The following is an 18,621-nucleotide window of genomic DNA, read 5'->3' on the forward strand; positions in this document are numbered from 1 at the left end:
TTGTTATTTTAGGATATAAAACATATTTTTCAAACTTTAATGAACGTAGAACAAGTATTGCATTGCTTTATATTTTTTGAAATGACTCATAATAATTTTAAAGAGTAAAACATTGTTTTAGTTAAATATTTTTAATTTATTTAAATCATGTCATAAGGCATTTTCAGCGAAATTTTCGCATTTTTCGCACTTTTTAAGGGCATTTTTTGCACTTTTTAAGGGCATTTTTTGCACTTTTTAAGGGCATTAATTGGGATTTTTTAGGTCATCAAAATCCGGGCTCTACTAATAATCTTGGCTTCGCCGGCTACCAGTGACACCCGTGGCGCTACGAACAAACTCAGTGCCGGTCACTGGTGACCCCATGGCATTCCATGTGCTAAAAACATTTGATTCCCGACTGCAGTTTGAAATGTTTCTCGAAGACGAGGGTTCCAAGCCCCCCTGTACACTGACGCCCACCAACCCCGATGATTGCTTAGTAAAAATTAATGTTCCTTAGCATGAAACAGTTGTACATATTTAAGTAAAAAAATCTGTACTGAAAAGAACCCTTGACCCACCACTTCCTATGTTCAAATATCCCCCCCTTATGCTACTATTAAGATCTATTAATGAACATAAATCGTTTTATAAGTAATCATTCTTTGAAATGACATTTAAAATTAAAAGTTTATTGTCATTGAGGAGATTTAATTAATGTGGACCATCCACGTCCGGGTCACCAATGTGGGGATTTTGATAATCGACTATGTCAACCTTCATCTATCAAAAGGTACCTCAAGATAGAATCAAGTTAACATGTCTTATGGTTGGTTGGTTGGTTCTAATGCCACTTGCCACACAGGCAAGCTTGCTTGGTGAAACCGAGCAAATTTAAGGCAGAGTGTGCGATTCTTGTTTTTCAGTGGCGCCATCTATGGCCAAGAATTCGACTTAGCCACATCATACGTCACACCTGTTTATAAGGCGGATCCATTCATACATCCATTCATTCATCCACAGATCGTAATTTTGACCTGAATCAGAGAACGATCGGTCTCCAATCCAGTAACCCCAGAGGTATTGATTTAACATGTCTTATATACTAGTGAATTGGTATTTAATATTCACAGTGGTAGTTATGCCACATTATAACAAATTCAATGAGTTCACCACTGTAATTTAATATTTTTGCTTACTAGACAAACTGATGTGTATCGTAAATACTATTTTTGCGTTCATCACTTTGTGCATGAAGCATGAGTTAAGTTCTAAATCATTTAACGAATCTCTTTAACAGTAATTCATAACGGTATATTAATGTAATTTGCACCAAAGAATAATAATTGTAAGACAGTTAATAAGATCAGACACCAATTTAAGCAACTTTAACTTAAAATATAACGCATAATTACGTTATTCTAACAGTAATAATAATAAAAACAATACTCTTAAACTCCTAATTTAGAAAATAAAATCAAAAACGTATTATTTACCGTATAGGTATTAATAACAGTATTACAGTATATATCCCTAATATTTTTTTTTTCTCCAAGGGCAGTCACTGAATTTGAATCTTTGCCTATACTATGCCAGAATTGTTGCTCATTTCGCGTTACCCAGTGGGCACCTGTGAACCAAAGTCACGGAGGCGAGCAACATTGCCCACGCCACACTGCCACAAATCCGTTTATAGGGTGGGCCACATTCACACATCATACACACACACAACAGAGGACAGCACAAAGAGAGAGAGAAACATCCATGCCCAGGGCGGGAATCGAACCCGCAGCCTATGGCTTCGCAGTCAGGCACGCTAACCGCTCGGCCACCAGGCCGGCGTATCCCTAATCTAAATACCTTTAAATTGGGGATGCAGAAATATTTATAAGAAAACAATACGGGTAGACTATACTTGAGGATGCCCCCGCCAAGTTGTGATCGCGATTGATCGCCAAGCTGGGCGATGTTGAAAACCAATCGTGATTCTGATTTGTTTAGATTTTAATCGTGATTCTGATTAGTTTAGAATTTAGCGTTGTTTTTAAATGAATTTTTAAATGTAATTTCAGAGATCCGTTTGTTCTACTTTGGATACCGGCTGATAAGGTTATTTTTGCTTCTGGTACTAAAAAACAATACTGTCAATAAGATAAATCTTAGGCTTCTGTACGATTTTAATAATAATGAAAAAAAAACAGTGATTGACTGGTGTATGAATGAAGGTTTAATTAGTAATAGATATAAATGTCCTGTTTGTGGGTTACCACAGCGTTCAGGGCAAACAAGTATGGCGCCAAACAAAGGTCGCCAATTTCGCCAAGGGGCACCCTCAAGTATATTTTCTCCTTAATATATTATAAAGAACGTAAACACATATTTCCAGAAAGTAACCAATTTTAACGTAATTCTTTAACGCAACGTAAATTTAGAACACAACAATTTTCTTATTGCCAGATTACCAAACATTATATATCTCGTTGTCATAGAAATACAAGTAAATATCTTTGGAGTCACAGCAACCTTAATGACTTATATCAATTTTATGCTGATGATAACCAAAGCAATATAAAAATTAAAATACTGGATTTTAACATGTGATTTTTCCGGACAATAAAAATACACCGACAACGATGGAAAACTGCGACACCATCATAAGACTTTTATAAATAGTAAGAGTCCCAGATTAAAACTTCACCATAAATTACCTTTGATTAAAAAATTTTTTAAGTTTTATATGTTTTATTTATTCTGAAAATTGTTAATTTTTGCAAGTTAAAGAAATCTCAGATAGCAGTATAAGGTTGATTTTAATGTAAATATTAATTTTTGTCACAAAGCGCAGCGAGGTTTCTTAACGATAAACGAATAAATTCTGCAAGTTTGAAACAATGTTAAATTTAACTATTTTAGTTTACTATGAGGTTCGAATTGAACTTGCAAAAACAACCCTTTTATATCGAAATTGAATCTACCTTTGTAAAGCAAGATTGGAAAAAGCTTTTGAAGTCGAGAAAGAATCATCATTTTCAAATCAAGTATTGAATGGGTTCTCAAATCAAGTTTAAATTCACCTACTCGAAATTTATTTTAGATTCATTTTATAATCATTGCTAAAACAAGATTTATTTACTGAGGCTCTATATATTTTCCTTAACACTTAAAATGTGAAGCTTGTCCTGATCCTTAAAATTTCAACAGAAACTAATTGTTGCATTTGAGAGTTTGAACAATGCTAGAAAGAAGAAAAAAAGAGGCAAAAAAGGGTTTACAGCAAAAACTAAAAAAATGAGATTTTTTGTAAAGTTTTGTCCATGTTTTTGTTCAATCTTTAAGGAAACAAACCTAGTATGCTAATAGTTCAACTAAGTTTGTTTAAAAAAAAAGGAAAAATTAATTAGTCAACCTTTTTATGTAATGAAAATGAAAATACAATGTTCACCGAAAGGTTGGCAGATACCTGTGCTGCTTTTCCTTCTAAACAAATACACATAGTTGCTATGACTTTCAAATTAAGTTCCAAGTATATACTGCATATTATTTCTGCACGAAATTTATTATCCCCATTACATTTCATACAGTTTGTAGCCTTGGAATAAAAAACCAGTGTCATTAATTCCTTAATGACACCTTTTACCGATTTGATTACCAAGAAAAAGCATTAACCACTAAACAGTTACCAAAACTGCCAAATCGTGATTCGTTCCGTATGCTGTCAGTCTATTGAGGATTTACATCAAGAAAATCTTTACAAGACTACGGCGCAAAATTGACAGATATCTAGGTTGCTTTCCCGTCAAAACCAATGCGCATAGTTGCTATGACTTTTAAATCAAGTACATACTGCATATTATTTCTGCACGAAATTTATTATTCCCATTAAATTTTACAAAATTTTTAGCCTTGAAATAAAAAACCAGTGTCATTAATTCCTTAATGACGCCTTTTATCGATTTGATTACCCAGCAAAAGCATTAACCACTAAACAGTTACCAAAACTGCCAAATCGTGATTCGTTCCGTCTCCTGTCAGTCTTTTAAGGATTTACATCAAGAAAATCCTTACAAGACTTCGCAGTTACGTTGGCAGATATCTAGGTTGCTTTTCCGTCAAAACCAATATGCAATAGTTGCTGTGACTTTTAAATTAAGTTCCGAGTGTATACTGCATATTATTTCCGAACGAAATTTATTATCCCAATTAAATTTTATACAGTTTTTAGCCTTGAAATAAAAAACCAGTGTCATTAATTCCTTAATGACACCTTTTATCGATTTGATTACCAAGCAAAAGCATTAACCACTAAACAGTTATCAAAACTGCCAAATCGTGATTTGTTCCGTCTCCTGTCAGTCTTTTAAGGATTTACATCAAGAAAATCCTTTCTACGTGACACAAACCTAACTCGAGTTCAATAAAAAAAAGAAAAAATCTCTTCCCTTGCGATTGTTTCATCAAGTCTTATTTGAACCGGATGACTTACCTTATAACCAAATAAAAGAATAATCGCTAACGGGCATTTTCAGATAAACTTCGATCGAAATCTTGATCGAACACTCTGGGCACGTCCGAATCTTAAAAACTGGGCAGCTGAGGGTCCGAATCGAACACCTGGTGGCAGAAGCACGTATACGCACAAAACCGATAAAGGCATATAAAAATAATAAAAATACGTACAGTGCAATAAAAAACCTTTTTTTTTTTCTTCCCGCAAGCTTTTAGTGTAGGTTGGCAAAGAAAAGTGTTTTTTAGTCTTTGGCTTTTAAAAACAACTCGCGATTATCGGTGTTACTGGTTAAGTCACTTAAATCGTACTTTTTAATGGGGTATTAAGTAACAGGATATCGGTTTACTAAAGGCTTGTATTTTTTTTTATCGGAAGTTGTAAAATCTCTTCTTATCGAAGGTGTATCGGCGATTGTATCGGTAGACAATGTAACAGGAAAAAACTTACGAATTGTGATTAAAAAGATAGATAAATTTCAACTCTTTTTTTTTTCTATCATCAAAAGAATAAAGTCGGCAGATGTTTTCTGTTGATTAAGGGTTTTTACAGTTCTATACTCGCATCATTTTTATTATTTAACTGTAAATAAGCGACGATTGTCAAAAAGAACTATATGTCTGCGATGCAGGTTTGAATAATTGATGGCTAGTGGACTTAAGCACTTATTGTCATCAACTTTCTCAGAACACAGTCATTTATTCTAGAATTATTGGACTCAAACCTGTCAGATAACGGAATCAAATTATATTTGATCACTCATCAAAATTTATAAAAACTGAATTAAATTGGAAGGTCAAAAATTCTGTTTTCTAAGAAATCCTCCTCGAACAACACTACTAAGTTCAACAACTAGAGAACTACATTACTTCCTCACCAACTCTCCATAGCGCGTGGAAATGCATTTTACCCTCATTCGCCCCTCTCGTGCACTGTGATTTTTCTTGTTCAGTTTTTCATCTTTTTCTCTTTCGGCTTCTGTGGGTTTTTTCCAATTCTGTTTCTCACTTTTATTTTTCCCTTTTTCGTTGGCAACTTTTTGTTTTTGAGTTCAAATCACTTTTGCTTCGCGTCTGTCTGGAAAGTCTTGAAAATGGGAGCCTGCTTTTGATCACTTGAAGCATGTTGACTGCTTTTTTTTTCTTCTCATTTATATTTTTTTAAGTGAATGAAATTTTCAGTGGGGTAATTACTAGGTTCTTTTCATATTCATTTTAACGATTAATTATTTTTCATCAATCTTGTATAGAGATGGGGTTGGTATTTGTTAAAATATGGATACGGTGTGTGGAAACGGAGTATTCTTTCGAAGAAAATGAGAAGTACTTAAGTTATTTAATTCCCAGAAAAATATAAATAGTTTTTCTTTATTTCGAAAATTTTTACTTACCTTCAGGAATTAATGAAAAGAATCAACTTCAGTTTGAGTATCTTTAACCATATTAAAATTAATTTTAAATTAAAATAACTGCAATAACTTTAATTAAGATTTATAACTGACAGCTAATTTAGTATATCTAGTTCACAAAGTTTACTTTAATGACTCGTATTGTATGTTTCTACTCTAATGCCAAGCTTTGAAAAACTGACAAAAAGTTTTGAAACCTTTCTAGTTTTTTCGGTTAGTGGTTCCAAAGTGGAGGAATTCTCAAGTACCGATGCAATCACATTTAGTGGCTGGAAACTTATACAATTCAAATTTTAATCCAAAGTTATGCAATAAGATTTATAAATTCAAAGAATTGAACCCAAAGTGCATAAAAATTACCTTCCTCTATAGTTAAAAAAAGTTAATTAACATCAGTTTCTAGTTTTGTTTTGAAGTTAAAATCCATGCAAAAAATGTTTGAAAAACATTATGCAGGGAAAATGTTTTAGAGAGTACAAAAATGAGCCGTTTTATTTTGACTTATACGATATGATAAAATTAGTAGAAAGCCCAAAGTTTCGTAAATTTTTATGTTTGCGAAGATTTAGTTTTCTAAACGTTTTTACTACAGAGAAACTAAACGAAAAAAACTTGCAAAAGTTTTTATAATAACAAAATGTCAATTGTTTTCTCTAAGTAATACAAGCTAGAGTGACTTTCTTTTTTCTTAGACTCTCTCCAATTATTTTGTTCCACTTCTTTCATGAGATTACTGTGTATTTTAATATGATACCTGAAGCAGTTTTCAACAAGTACCATCAGTTTTCTTAATTATCTGTTGAATGTTTACACTTTTCAGATCCCAAAACTTCTTTAATTGAATACTTTTCACGATTTAAAACGTTTTTTTAAAATAATGTACATTCCGCAATGAAAATAATTGAAAAGAAACGTGTGAATTTTGTCATGCTGCTTCTGAAAACTGCATTCCTAATTAATCACAGTAAAAAATTCGTGATTAATTTACCATAAAAAGTATCGACAGTTAGAGTACAGGTATTTTTTTAAATCGCAAAATTCATTTTCGAAAATTCCATGTTATGGAACAAAAAATCTGGTATACTGTAATTTTTACAGTAGTAATTACCGTTAAATCACTGAATCACTCATATTAAATAAATATTACTGTAAAATTAACGATACGGAACTGTGAAAATACTGTAAAATTAACGATACGGATACTGTGAAAACCATTTTACGGTAAAATGGTTTTCATGGTAAAATGGATTTTACGGAAGTGATAGATTTCACCCAAAGTACTTAATACCGTAATTTGATTCGGAATTTTTTACAGTGTACTCACGTTTAAAAAGAAAATCACTCCTAAATTATCAATTATAAAATATATTTAAATATTAACGTAATAAAATATTTTCATTTTTTTTTTATCCGTTTATCAGTTTTTTTTCTTTCTGGTACTTAAGTGTTCATCTTCAAAATTGAAAACGTTTTAGAATTCGCACTTTGTTTTGGGAGATTTCCTTTTATTACTTAAATTGAATAGGTTATTTATTTATTAATATTTTTAATTGCTTTATTTATCAAAGTTATTTTGCTTAAACTTTTGGGACTTTTTCGTTATAAGTGCCTCGAACATTGTTTTAATCTATAATATGTTCTGAGAACTATCGTGTGCTTTCAAAAAAAANCCAAAAAAAAAAAAAAAGAAAAAAAAAAAAAAAGAAAAAAAAATTAAAAAAAAGGAAAAGAACGAATCTTTTTTTTTTCTTTAGTTGACAGTCACACGAAAATATTTTCGGCGCACCCTATCTAGACCAATCAGGCACAAATTACCTTTCTCTTAGAAACATATTATATGCTAAGCAACCGAGCAACCCAAGGCACGCAACCGCTACCTAGAGAAAAGAAAATTCAGCATAAATTATTCCACCTGATTGAAGTCAAGCTCTGAACAAAAGAAAGAGTACCTTGATATTTGAAAAATTATGGTGGCGATATAATGAAGCCGTGCAAATTATGAATGATGGTTGTAGATTTTAGATATAACTATTTCTATTTAAAGTTTTATTTGTAGCTGTGCTTCGTTTTAAGATTACGGTTCTGGAAAAGTTATTATCAAATTTATTAGTGTCCTTCGAAACAATAAAGACTTTTCTTAAAGTTAATTTTTGTTATAGTTTGTTAATAGCAAAACTCAAACAATAAAAATGAGAGAAATAAATAAATAACAAAATAAGGAAAGTAAGTTTCAAAGTTTTATAAGTTTCCATTAATATGACATGCTATATAAGGCAAAATGGCATCAAAATTTAAAATATGAAATCTAGTCTTTGCAAGAGGTAATTTTATTAAGAGGCAAGCAGGGTTGGGTATTTAGCATTTTTGATTCTGTTGAAATCTTTAGGATATATGTTCCTCATGTCAAATTATTCGATACCTTTTTTCCTTTAATTATTTTTGCGTAAAAGAACTTTTTCTTGAAACATTTCTTTTCAAAATGCAGATCCTCTGAAATTTTGAGAAAAAAACATCAATTTACAAGCGCTAATATTTTTTTTTTCATTTGTAAAATGTGTGAATCACGGCACTGACCTTTATTTTATATTCTTCTGCGTTCACATTAAACTCTACTTTCAGTTAATCATTCTACCGAAGGTCAAAGGTCATTCAAAAATTTCGAAAATAGGCTATTTTCTTAGGCTTTAACCCTCGAAATCTACTAGTACCAACTGTGAACCACAAAAGTTTATATTTCTGTGAATACCTTGCAATCAGTAATCCCGAAAAAAATATGCAACTCACATGTTTACTACTCATTTGTATGTATTCACAGAAATGTATAGCTTTGTGGTTCACAGTTAGTACTAGTGGATTTTGATTGTTTTTTAAATGACCTTTAACCTCGATGCGTAGTTCCACTGATAGTATTTATGTCTTAATGGTTAGAGTTTACAAATTAAAACATTAAAATTGGTCAGTACCGAGATTCACTCGCCTTACAAAGAGTATAACTACATGTAAATCGATTATTTTTTCAATTCAGTTGTAACTACCCAAAACTTCAAAAAGAAATTTTTTTTCCACAAAAATGAAAGAAAACACATGGTTAATAGTTTTACATACAGAACATATCCGTCAAGAAAATTAAAAATTTCATGTCTCCAAACTTAATTTTACTTGTTAACCTAATTGTTCTAAGGTTAATTTTACATATTAATCTTAGAACAATTTAACTTTTACAACACTTTCACTCTAGAACAATTGTAACTGAAATACATAAAGTATTAACTTTCAAAACTTTTTAAAATTTAGTTCTTAGAAAGAAAAAAAACTAGGTAGGATAAAATAGTCACATTGTGTACGGTGATTATTTTTACACAATTATATTTGTTTTCGTTAATGTAAAAATATAAATAAATATATTTTAAATTTTGATAACAAAGCAAAAACATTTCAAACTGGCAATACAAATATAATTTAGAAATTTCTTTCTAAATTATTTTTGCTGGGAGATCCCCTCATTTATAAACTGCGCACTTTTCTAATGCAGTTAAAAAATTAAATTCAAAATTGCTAGTATCAACTAAAGTATATTTTGTTCATCTATTCATAAATGACAAATAAACAAAACAAATGTTTGAGCACAGTTTCTTGTGATTTAGTATCTATGAATATTAAAACTAAAAAACATTAAAAGTCGACTAAAAAAAATAAATTTTAATATTAAGTTGGGAAAAAGGAAAATAAGGGGGGTATGTGGTCAACAAAATGGTAATTCCTCTGAAGTGTGTTAAATATTTCAAGATTTCTTTTGTTAGGAATTTTTACTGTAACAAAAAACGCCATTCAAATGAAGGACTTTTCCATTTAAACTGAAATTCATTATGAAAGAAGAAAAAAACAAAGAATATTTGTTGAAAATTTCGAAAGACAGTATGCCTCTAGTTTGATACCGAGGACCTTTACAACTACAATTAGGTACTCTACAAACAGTGATCCTTGTTATCGTTTTCTTTTTTCTGTGACCCCTCCTATGGAACAAACATACAAATCCATACTAAATTCATTAATTAAAATATTGAAAATAAATTGACAAGAGTCTTTTAGTAAGAGACAGCAATTTGAAATCTAATATCAGGAATTCATCAGGAAAAATTGAATAGTAAAAAGCTTTACTTTTTATGTTATGCTTCTTTATGTTTAGTTTCTATGTTTCTTCTAGTTTCTATGTTCAATAAACATGCTATGTTTCTTCATGTTATGTTTCTACTGTAAAGCTATGCTTCCTTTGCTATGTTTCTTCAATAAACATATTTTCATTTGATTGCCATGAAGTATTGTTTGATAGCTAAAATAACTTATTGATATGTTAGAATTGTTTTTAAGAAATGCCATGCGAGTCGAGGATTCAGATTTAACTTTTAAGTTGATTCATATAATATACAAACATCTACCAGACTTGATGCAAATGATCAGATCATATCATCTTATCTATCAAATTAGCATCAAATTAGTTTCATTAATTTGGGTAGTAAACCCCAAATTATATTAACTAAATTATATAATAATTAATATAATATATAGACAGTGATAGATAGTTAAAATAACTTATTTACATTTTAGAATTGCAAATGCCATACAAGTCAAGGATTCAGATCTAAATTCTAAGTTGATTCATATTACATACAAACATCTACCGAGCTTGATGCAAATGATTAGATCGTATCATCTTATCTATCAAATTAACATCAAATTAGTTTCATTAATTTTGGTAGTAAACCCCAAATTATGTTAACTAAATTATATAATAGTTAATATAATATATAGACAGTAATAGATAGTTAAAATAACTTATCTATATTTTAGAATTGCTTTTATGAAATGCCATGCAAGTCAAGGGTTCAGATCTAAATTCTAAGTTGATTCACATAATATACAAACATCTACCGGACTTGATGCAAATGATCAGATCATATCATCTTATCTATCAAATTAGCTTCATTAATTTTGGTAGTAAACCTCAAATTATATTAACTAAATTATATAATAGTTAATATAATATATAGGCAGGGATAGATAGTTAAAATAACTTATCTATATTTTAGAATTGCTTTTATGAAATGCCATGCAAATCAAGGGTTCAGATCTAAACTCTAAGTTGATTCATATAACATACAAACATCTACCGGACTTGATGCAAATGATTAGATCGTATCATCTTATCGAACAAATTAACATCAAATTAGTTTCATTAATTTGTGTAATAAACCCCAAATTAAATCCCTCCAAATGATTGTACATTAAATAACTCCTATAATAACTGCAAGAAAACAAAGCGCCATTTTTTTTTCCAACTGTAGATTTCCATAAATAAAAATAACATCCTTTCTCCTGAGAGACAATAGAAACCAATTACATTGTAATTTGGAGACATCAACATGTTTAATGTTCAATAACAGCCAATCCAACGAAGCGTATCATTTTGGTCTCGTGCGTCGCCCAATCAAATTTCACGTTGAATCAACTCATTGACAATACTCTTTTCCCATTTGTGGAAACATTAGGACAATTAAAAGAAGAGTTAATGTTAGTTTTAAGGCTTCATGCCCTATGAATGTCTGATACGCTGCACTGGTATAACTTATCCATGGCGCGCTTGAATGCACTACTAAATGTTAGACTGCAGCGGTAATTTAATGACTTAAAATTGGTAATTTTTTGAGGATTAGGTACAAATGCTGGACAAATAAATAACTTTTTAAAATATATATGTTTACATTTTGAAAGTTTTTGCTCCGTTGGATGTCAAAAGTATAATCTTTGGGAAAAATATGTCGGAATTAATGACATTAACTTCTAATGTAACTGAAATTTCCTTTCCTTTGATAATGAATGATTTTAGAGCACTTGAGGTATAATAAAATAAGAAAAATATTATAATTTAATAATAATTAAATAACAATTGACAAAATGGTTATTGTAAGTAAAGAGTATTACTCGGAGAAAGAATTCAGGAAAAATTACCGTACTGCTTGATAATGGCATTTCTGGTAAAAATAACTATAATTCTGGTTAATGAAACCTAAGCAGACGGTATTTAAACCATTCATTTGGTAATGTTTTCCTTCATATGGTAATGGTTTACCGGAAATTTTGGGTTACAATATTGTAGTTCTTATTACCACACATTTAGAAAAAAAACACAAAACTGAAAAGTAAATTTAACTGAATAAATGGTTCTTATACCACGCTCTAAGGTTTAGCAAAATTATTAAATTTTATCACATATTATAAAACCATGTTTTACTGTTAATTTTACCAAAATCCTTATCAAAGCGTTTCAATAAAATAAAAAAATTCAGAGATTTTATTGTTCCCAGAGAGCTTAAAACATGACAAATTTTAAAATGTTCTGGTAATTTTGAGTGTACTTTTTTTCTCAGTGTACATATGGATAATACTTAGCTAATCCATGGAGTTATATAATCTTAGGATCGAAAAAAATTTATCGTTATTAACTGCAGTTCAGGAAACATAAAAAAAGGAGGCTTGATTTGTTGTTTCAAATGCCACTTGGCGATACCAGCAAGCCTGCTTGGTGAAACCAAGCAAATTTAAGACAGAGTTTGTGTTTCTTTTTTTACAGTGGGGCCATCTATGACCAAGAATACGACTTCTGCCACACATACAAGAGCCCATTTATAGGGTGAACCCATTTACATGGCGATTTCATACATCCCTTCAATCAGTCACAGATCGTAATTTTGGCCTGACCCAGAGACCGATCATTCTCCAATTCAGTACCCCTAGAACTTTCATTTGTTATAGCTACATGAAGGACTTTGTGATCCGACTGATTTAACGTGCACCAGTCACCATTTACTAAACGGGGAGTCTTCGGCCAGTGGGGATAAAACTCACGACCTCTTGGACATGCACCAACCCAGCCCTATCAACTTGGCTTTTCCGGCCAGACAGGAGGCTTGATTTAAAGTTACTAAAGTATTAAATGATTAGGGGAGCTTATTTTTAGTTTTCATAAGTTATTGAAGTGAAACTTCTAATGCGACTTCCAACAAGGTTGCATTAAACGTTTAACGCTACCATGGAGGGGGTATGAAAGCACTGTTGCGTTCTCGTTACCTGAAGCTGAAACATTATTAACCTTCCTTAAAGACGAATTTGGATTGGAAATGATAAATGATAGGAATGATCAAACAACCAAAGGGGGAACTACCATTGATGCAGTTTATGCCAGAAATATTGAAAAAATAGAACTCAAACATTTCGTATCTTACTTTAGTTATCATAATCCCATTGTAAATGTTATAGATTTGGATATTTCTCCACGGGAAAATGATAATTAAAAGATGCGATCAATTGTGAATTGTAAGCAATGTTAACAAAGTTTGTCTTAAAGAAACAATATGATTTCACTAAAAATCAATTTCTACCCCTTCCTATTTTCATTTCCACATTACGAAGTTTCACTTCTTCCGCGCGGAGGAACTCCACGCACTATTTTTTTTTTTGTTATTTACTATCATTGAGTTCATTGTTATTGGCGCTAAATTTGGCAATTTTAGAGCTTTGCGAATGCTAATGTACTTAATTTCATAAGTATCGTAATCTTATACATCATACTTCATAATTATCATACTTCATAATCTCATAAATTCATAGTTCATAATTTGTTTAAAGAAAATTAGAAGAAAATAAGAAACTTCATACATTCTCCATTTATTACGGAAAATTCATTTCAACATGGATTCCCAGTCAAAATAATAATTTTGAAACTTCATAAGGTAAACTAAACAGTCAATGGGGGGGGGGCTCCTACTGCCTTGACTTAAAACAAATGAGGGGGCACATAGATAACAACCTTCTTATAATACCGAAACATATTTTTACAAGACATTAAATCTAAAATGATCAATTGCAGCAATTTTATTTAGCCTAAATTTCCTTACAATTGTTAAACTGAATGTGTTTGGCCAATTCTGTTAATTCTTATTAATTCTGAAAAAGAACTTTAAAATATAAGAAATAACACATCAAATAAGTTTCTATGTTATCACAAAACTTGAAATTAAAAATAAATTTGTTTCAATTTATAAGATTCTCTTGTTTTCCAAACAATAAAAATATTAATAATTTATTTGTTTCTTTGCAGGTTTAAATATGAAATTAATCTGAGTAGTGAAGAATATGGAACTTACAAAAATGAAATATGGAATTTGAAAACGTGGAATTCATCAAATTTATAAGAAGAATTTTAAAAATTATGAAACATAATGTGGAGAGTACAGTTGTAAAAATATGTCATTTATAATATTTCCAATTTTGAGGTTAAAAATATTAAACAACTATAATAGCTAATGTCCTAGGCTTATTTGAATTAAATATCATTAAAAACTTAATTAAATGTAACATATTTTGATACACTCTCTGAACTACGGTTCAATTTTGGGGAAAACAAAATGAGGCGTAAAAATAAGCCATATTACCATTCAAATTCAAATATAGTATCGTTATTTAAGTTTAAAAAGTACGATAATACAGACAAAGACCGCCCTTGATTTACATTTTGAGATCCTTTTCAAGAATGAAGATAAAAAAGAGTATGCAGTGGAGTATAAGTATATAGTGGAGTTGCAAATTAAGCGAAGAAAAAGCATAAGAATGCAAAATCTGAAATCGTAAATGAAGGTAATATGCATGTAATATGCAACAAGACAGGTTTAATAGCCGGATGAAATGGAAATGAGTTGAAGGATTATTAATATTGTTAGATATTTGATTTATCTTAATTTAATTGGAATTAATCAGCTATGTAATATTTAAAACAAAATATTTCGAACGCGTTTTACCAATGATGATAATGAAAGGAGAGATAAATTCTGGTAAAATCACCGGACTTGTGTATTATGACATTTTTGGTGAGAGAAAAACCGTAATTCTTGCAACAGAACCAAAATATACAGTATTTGAACCATTAATTTGGTAATAATTATCGAAAACACCTTAAAGTTTCAACTTCAAATTAAACCAGGTCTAATGACATTCGCCTTCCTGCATTGCGATTTGTCGAATATCCATAGAGTTTTGGTTTTCCCGACCTCTCTCTCTCTCTCATGTGAGTTCTGTTTTGTTTTTATTTCTTATAAGGATTCTAAAAAATATTACAAAGGGTGGTTTTTACAGAGCATTCTGTGTTGCTTAACTTGGCATCATATTAAAAATGTCGAAAATCTGAAGTTAATTACACACCCCACAACTAAAGTCAGTGTAGTGAAAACACACAAACCAAAATTTTTACTAAAAACTAAATTATATTTTTAAATAATTTTTTTTTAGTTTATTAATGATGCTAAAATTTATAAAAGTTATGAAGTTATTCTTAACTATTCTATTCTATTGCTGACTTTGATTATTCCAGAATCTTAACATCAACAAACCACTTTAAAGGGATGAAAATTCTTCCCGACAAAATAGGAACTCATATTCCCTGCAAGAACTGCATCGATATCCAACTTACCCCGGATCACATTCTCGAGTGCCCAGCCCTTACCCCATATGCTTTACAACTGGGTATGGTGCCACTGGCTTCAGAACTTCGTGAGATCCTCCGCAGTAATGATGTATTGGAGCTTGCGGATGCAGTTTTGAAGGCACACGAGGCCATCATGGACACGATTAAAAAAAAAATTTAAGAAAAATTATTCTTAATTTATTTGCATGGCTTCGAATGGCCATTTTTTTAATTGTTAAATCTTAAACAGTTAATTGTTATTATTCATATTAAGTTTTATGAAACATATTGAAATTGAGGTAATAGTTTGTCAATTTACTGACGATTAAAATGTGTTGCGAATTGAATTAACAGGTTGAATGAAATCTAATAATATGCAGATCGTACTAGAGCTTAAAGCATAAATGCATAACCATAAGTGTAAGTTTTATTAATTATTGTTTTTTTTCCAATGCCCATCATGGTTGACATTTCGACAATTCAGACGTATTAAGGCAGATTTGTTGGCAACTCTTCAAGGTGCACCATATTAGGTGAGCCAACTCTGCTCCCACAGTAAGGACAGATAGTACAGAGAATGAAAGAACATCCATGTCTCGTCCGGGATTCGAACTCAGAACTTTTCTAAAGCAGGACCAGTTCCCAGACCTCAACATGGTCTGGTCAACAATTTTATTAAATATAAACCCAATATTTATACTTTGTCGTAGTTAATTAGAAATGCGTATACATTAAAATACTTTAAAATGTTCATTAGAAATTTATGATTCACTATCAATTGCAATTTTTTCTTCAATAAATGTATTAATATGAAGTAAATTTTTGAGGACGAAATTAAAAATATATTTTTTAAAAATATATTTTTTTAAAATATATTTTTTAAAAATGTAATTCAAGTAAATTAAAAAAGATAGTTAAACTCATTTTGTACACGGTAAAAACTTTTGGTGAATAGTTGCCACCATTTTTGGTGCTGGTGTAAACTAAATACATTTATAAGTATAGAACTGTATGCATCGTAAGAAAAGTTATATAAAAGTAGCAAAATAGCAATTGTTCGAAAGAATTAGAGCAAATATTTTCGAAAGAAAATTTGAAAGAATTAGTGCCAAAAACGTGAGGAATTTATTTGAACGAAATGTTTTTGCTACGAAGCTAGAAATTTATTCTAACGCTCAAGAAAATTTGTGTTGTCATTAATAAAAAAAAACAAAAAATGGATAAATAAAACAGAAACTACAACAAAATTTTAACATTGAAAATGTGACTACATGCACTGTAAAAAATTTTAGTTTACCTTAACACCAAAAAAGGTGCTAAGTATAGGATAAATATTTTTTACAGCGTATTTATGCATTTTATTTTTTTATTTCTTGTGATTTATATTTGTCTATGCATATGAAACTGATAAGGTATAAACGGTTTTTAATATCCTCGATCATATAATTTCTTTATAACTTTTAATTAGTTTATGGAACAACATACTTTCATCTTTGAATGTTAGAATTATTGTAATACTGACTCATAATCGTAATTCAAAATAATCTGAACTACAAATAGTAGTATCTTATTAAGTGCTACGTATCTACAGAATAACTATGCACCTAATTGATAGTCTGATATATTTCATATTTCAAAAATTGTAATATATTGTTCTATAGAATAGATTTTAGAATTCCGTAGAATTTATCGAAAGTCCCGGTTAATTCTTTTTAGCACTTTGTAATCAAGATAAAGTGTTAATTCTTGTGAAATATCTTCAACAATTTATAACTCGTATTAATCGAGCATTAATATATTTTAAATAACATTATATTTTTCAAATTTCAATAAATGTTTGTAAATTTCTTCTTTTAGATTTGATTTGGGTATTTAATTTCTAAATCTTTATTAATTAATGAATAAAATTACTGAATAATTAATATCAAGCTTCCGAATATAATTAATTACTTTCATTTGATTCGAACATTGTGCAGTAAAAAAGTTATCCACCTATTTGCGCTTAATCACTTTTTCTTAATAATAGGTCTTTTAAACATACCTTCTACTTAAGTTATAAGACATTTATCTAAAATTTGCCTGTATAAGAATTTGTCACGAATAAACTTCTAAAACCAAATGCTGTTTGTTTGATGCTTATTCTATCTTAATTTATGTGTGTGTAATCAATTTCGAATTATTTCAAACAAAATATTTCGAAAGAGGTTTAACAATGATAAATCATAATGCTAGGAAAAAACGAGATTGGTAAAACTTGTATTGTAATGACATTTCTAGTGGAAAAGGAACCATAATTCTGGTAATTGAACCAATATATGCAGTATTTAAACCAATCATTTGATGATGTTTCCGTTCACATAGTAACGGTTTACAGGAAATTCTAGTTTTCAAAATCATAGTTCTTATTACCGAACGTTTAGTAAAAATACAAAACTCGAAATTTAATTTAATCATGAAAATGGTTTTTGCACTATGCTCTAAAGTATCATGATAAAATTTTTAAATTTTCCCCCATTTACTATCAAACAGCAAGGTATTAAAACCATATTTTATTTTTAATTTCACCAAAATTCATTACCAAGGAAAGGTAAAAATCCCAATGTGCAAAAAATTCGATAAATTTCACCATATTCTGGTAGTTATGATCACTTTTTCTCAGTATGGGACATAATTCGTAATTTATTTTGTTCTGTTTTAAAATTTTGCTTTTTTTCATGATTACTTTTATTGTGCCCAAAAGATAGAAATTGGCATCTTCTATATTTATTTAATACAATTTATTTTTAGGATTTAAAAAAAAAAATTTTCGTTTCTAGTTAATTTGTTCTCAATGAATGATTATACTGCAAATACTTTAAAACAAGACACAATGAGTGATTAAACACAATGAATGAAAATACTTTAAAACAAGAGTAAGACGTTTTTTAAAAAATGTGTTTTAATTAATGGGTATTTGAAATTAGTCTTGCAATTGTTAACCATTTGTAAATAGAAAACAAGTATTTATTAAAGTTGAAATATTTACAAACGATTAACACTGCAACTGCTATTAATAGTTTAGTAGTTTATTAACTATTAAACACAGCATAACCATTTTTTCCCCACATTCTTAACAGCTTTCTAAAGTAAATTTGCACAAATTAAATGTAGAAGTGCTTGATAGTCATACGTTACTTTATTAAAAAATCGCTAAAGAAAACGGATGTTTCTTTC

General features: G+C 29.9%; 1 protein-coding gene and 1 long non-coding RNA gene across 4 annotated transcripts in view; one reads left to right on the top strand and one right to left on the bottom strand.

The window, feature by feature from the left end:
- Positions 1–14,255, top strand: part of LOC139425928 (uncharacterized) — an 18,080-nt gene extending 3,825 nt beyond the window's left edge. The window contains exon 2 of the long non-coding RNA XR_011637062.1: positions 14,050–14,255. This is a non-coding gene — a long non-coding RNA (uncharacterized lncRNA). The remainder of the gene's footprint in view (positions 1–14,049) is intronic.
- Positions 1–18,621, bottom strand: part of LOC107444543 (uncharacterized) — a 165,727-nt gene that overhangs the window by 14,783 nt on the left and 132,323 nt on the right. The window contains exon 1 of one of the 3 annotated variants that reach the window (XR_011637060.1): positions 4,466–4,483. The exons of the other annotated variants lie outside the window; for them this stretch is intronic. The gene's annotated coding sequence lies outside the window, so the exon portion shown is untranslated. Of the gene's footprint in view, positions 1–4,465; positions 4,484–18,621 lie in introns of those variants that run through there. 3 annotated transcript variants of the gene reach the window in all.

Source organism: Parasteatoda tepidariorum, chromosome 6, assembly GCF_043381705.1.
Source record: "Parasteatoda tepidariorum isolate YZ-2023 chromosome 6, CAS_Ptep_4.0, whole genome shotgun sequence".
NCBI lineage: Eukaryota > Metazoa > Arthropoda > Arachnida > Araneae > Theridiidae > Parasteatoda > Parasteatoda tepidariorum.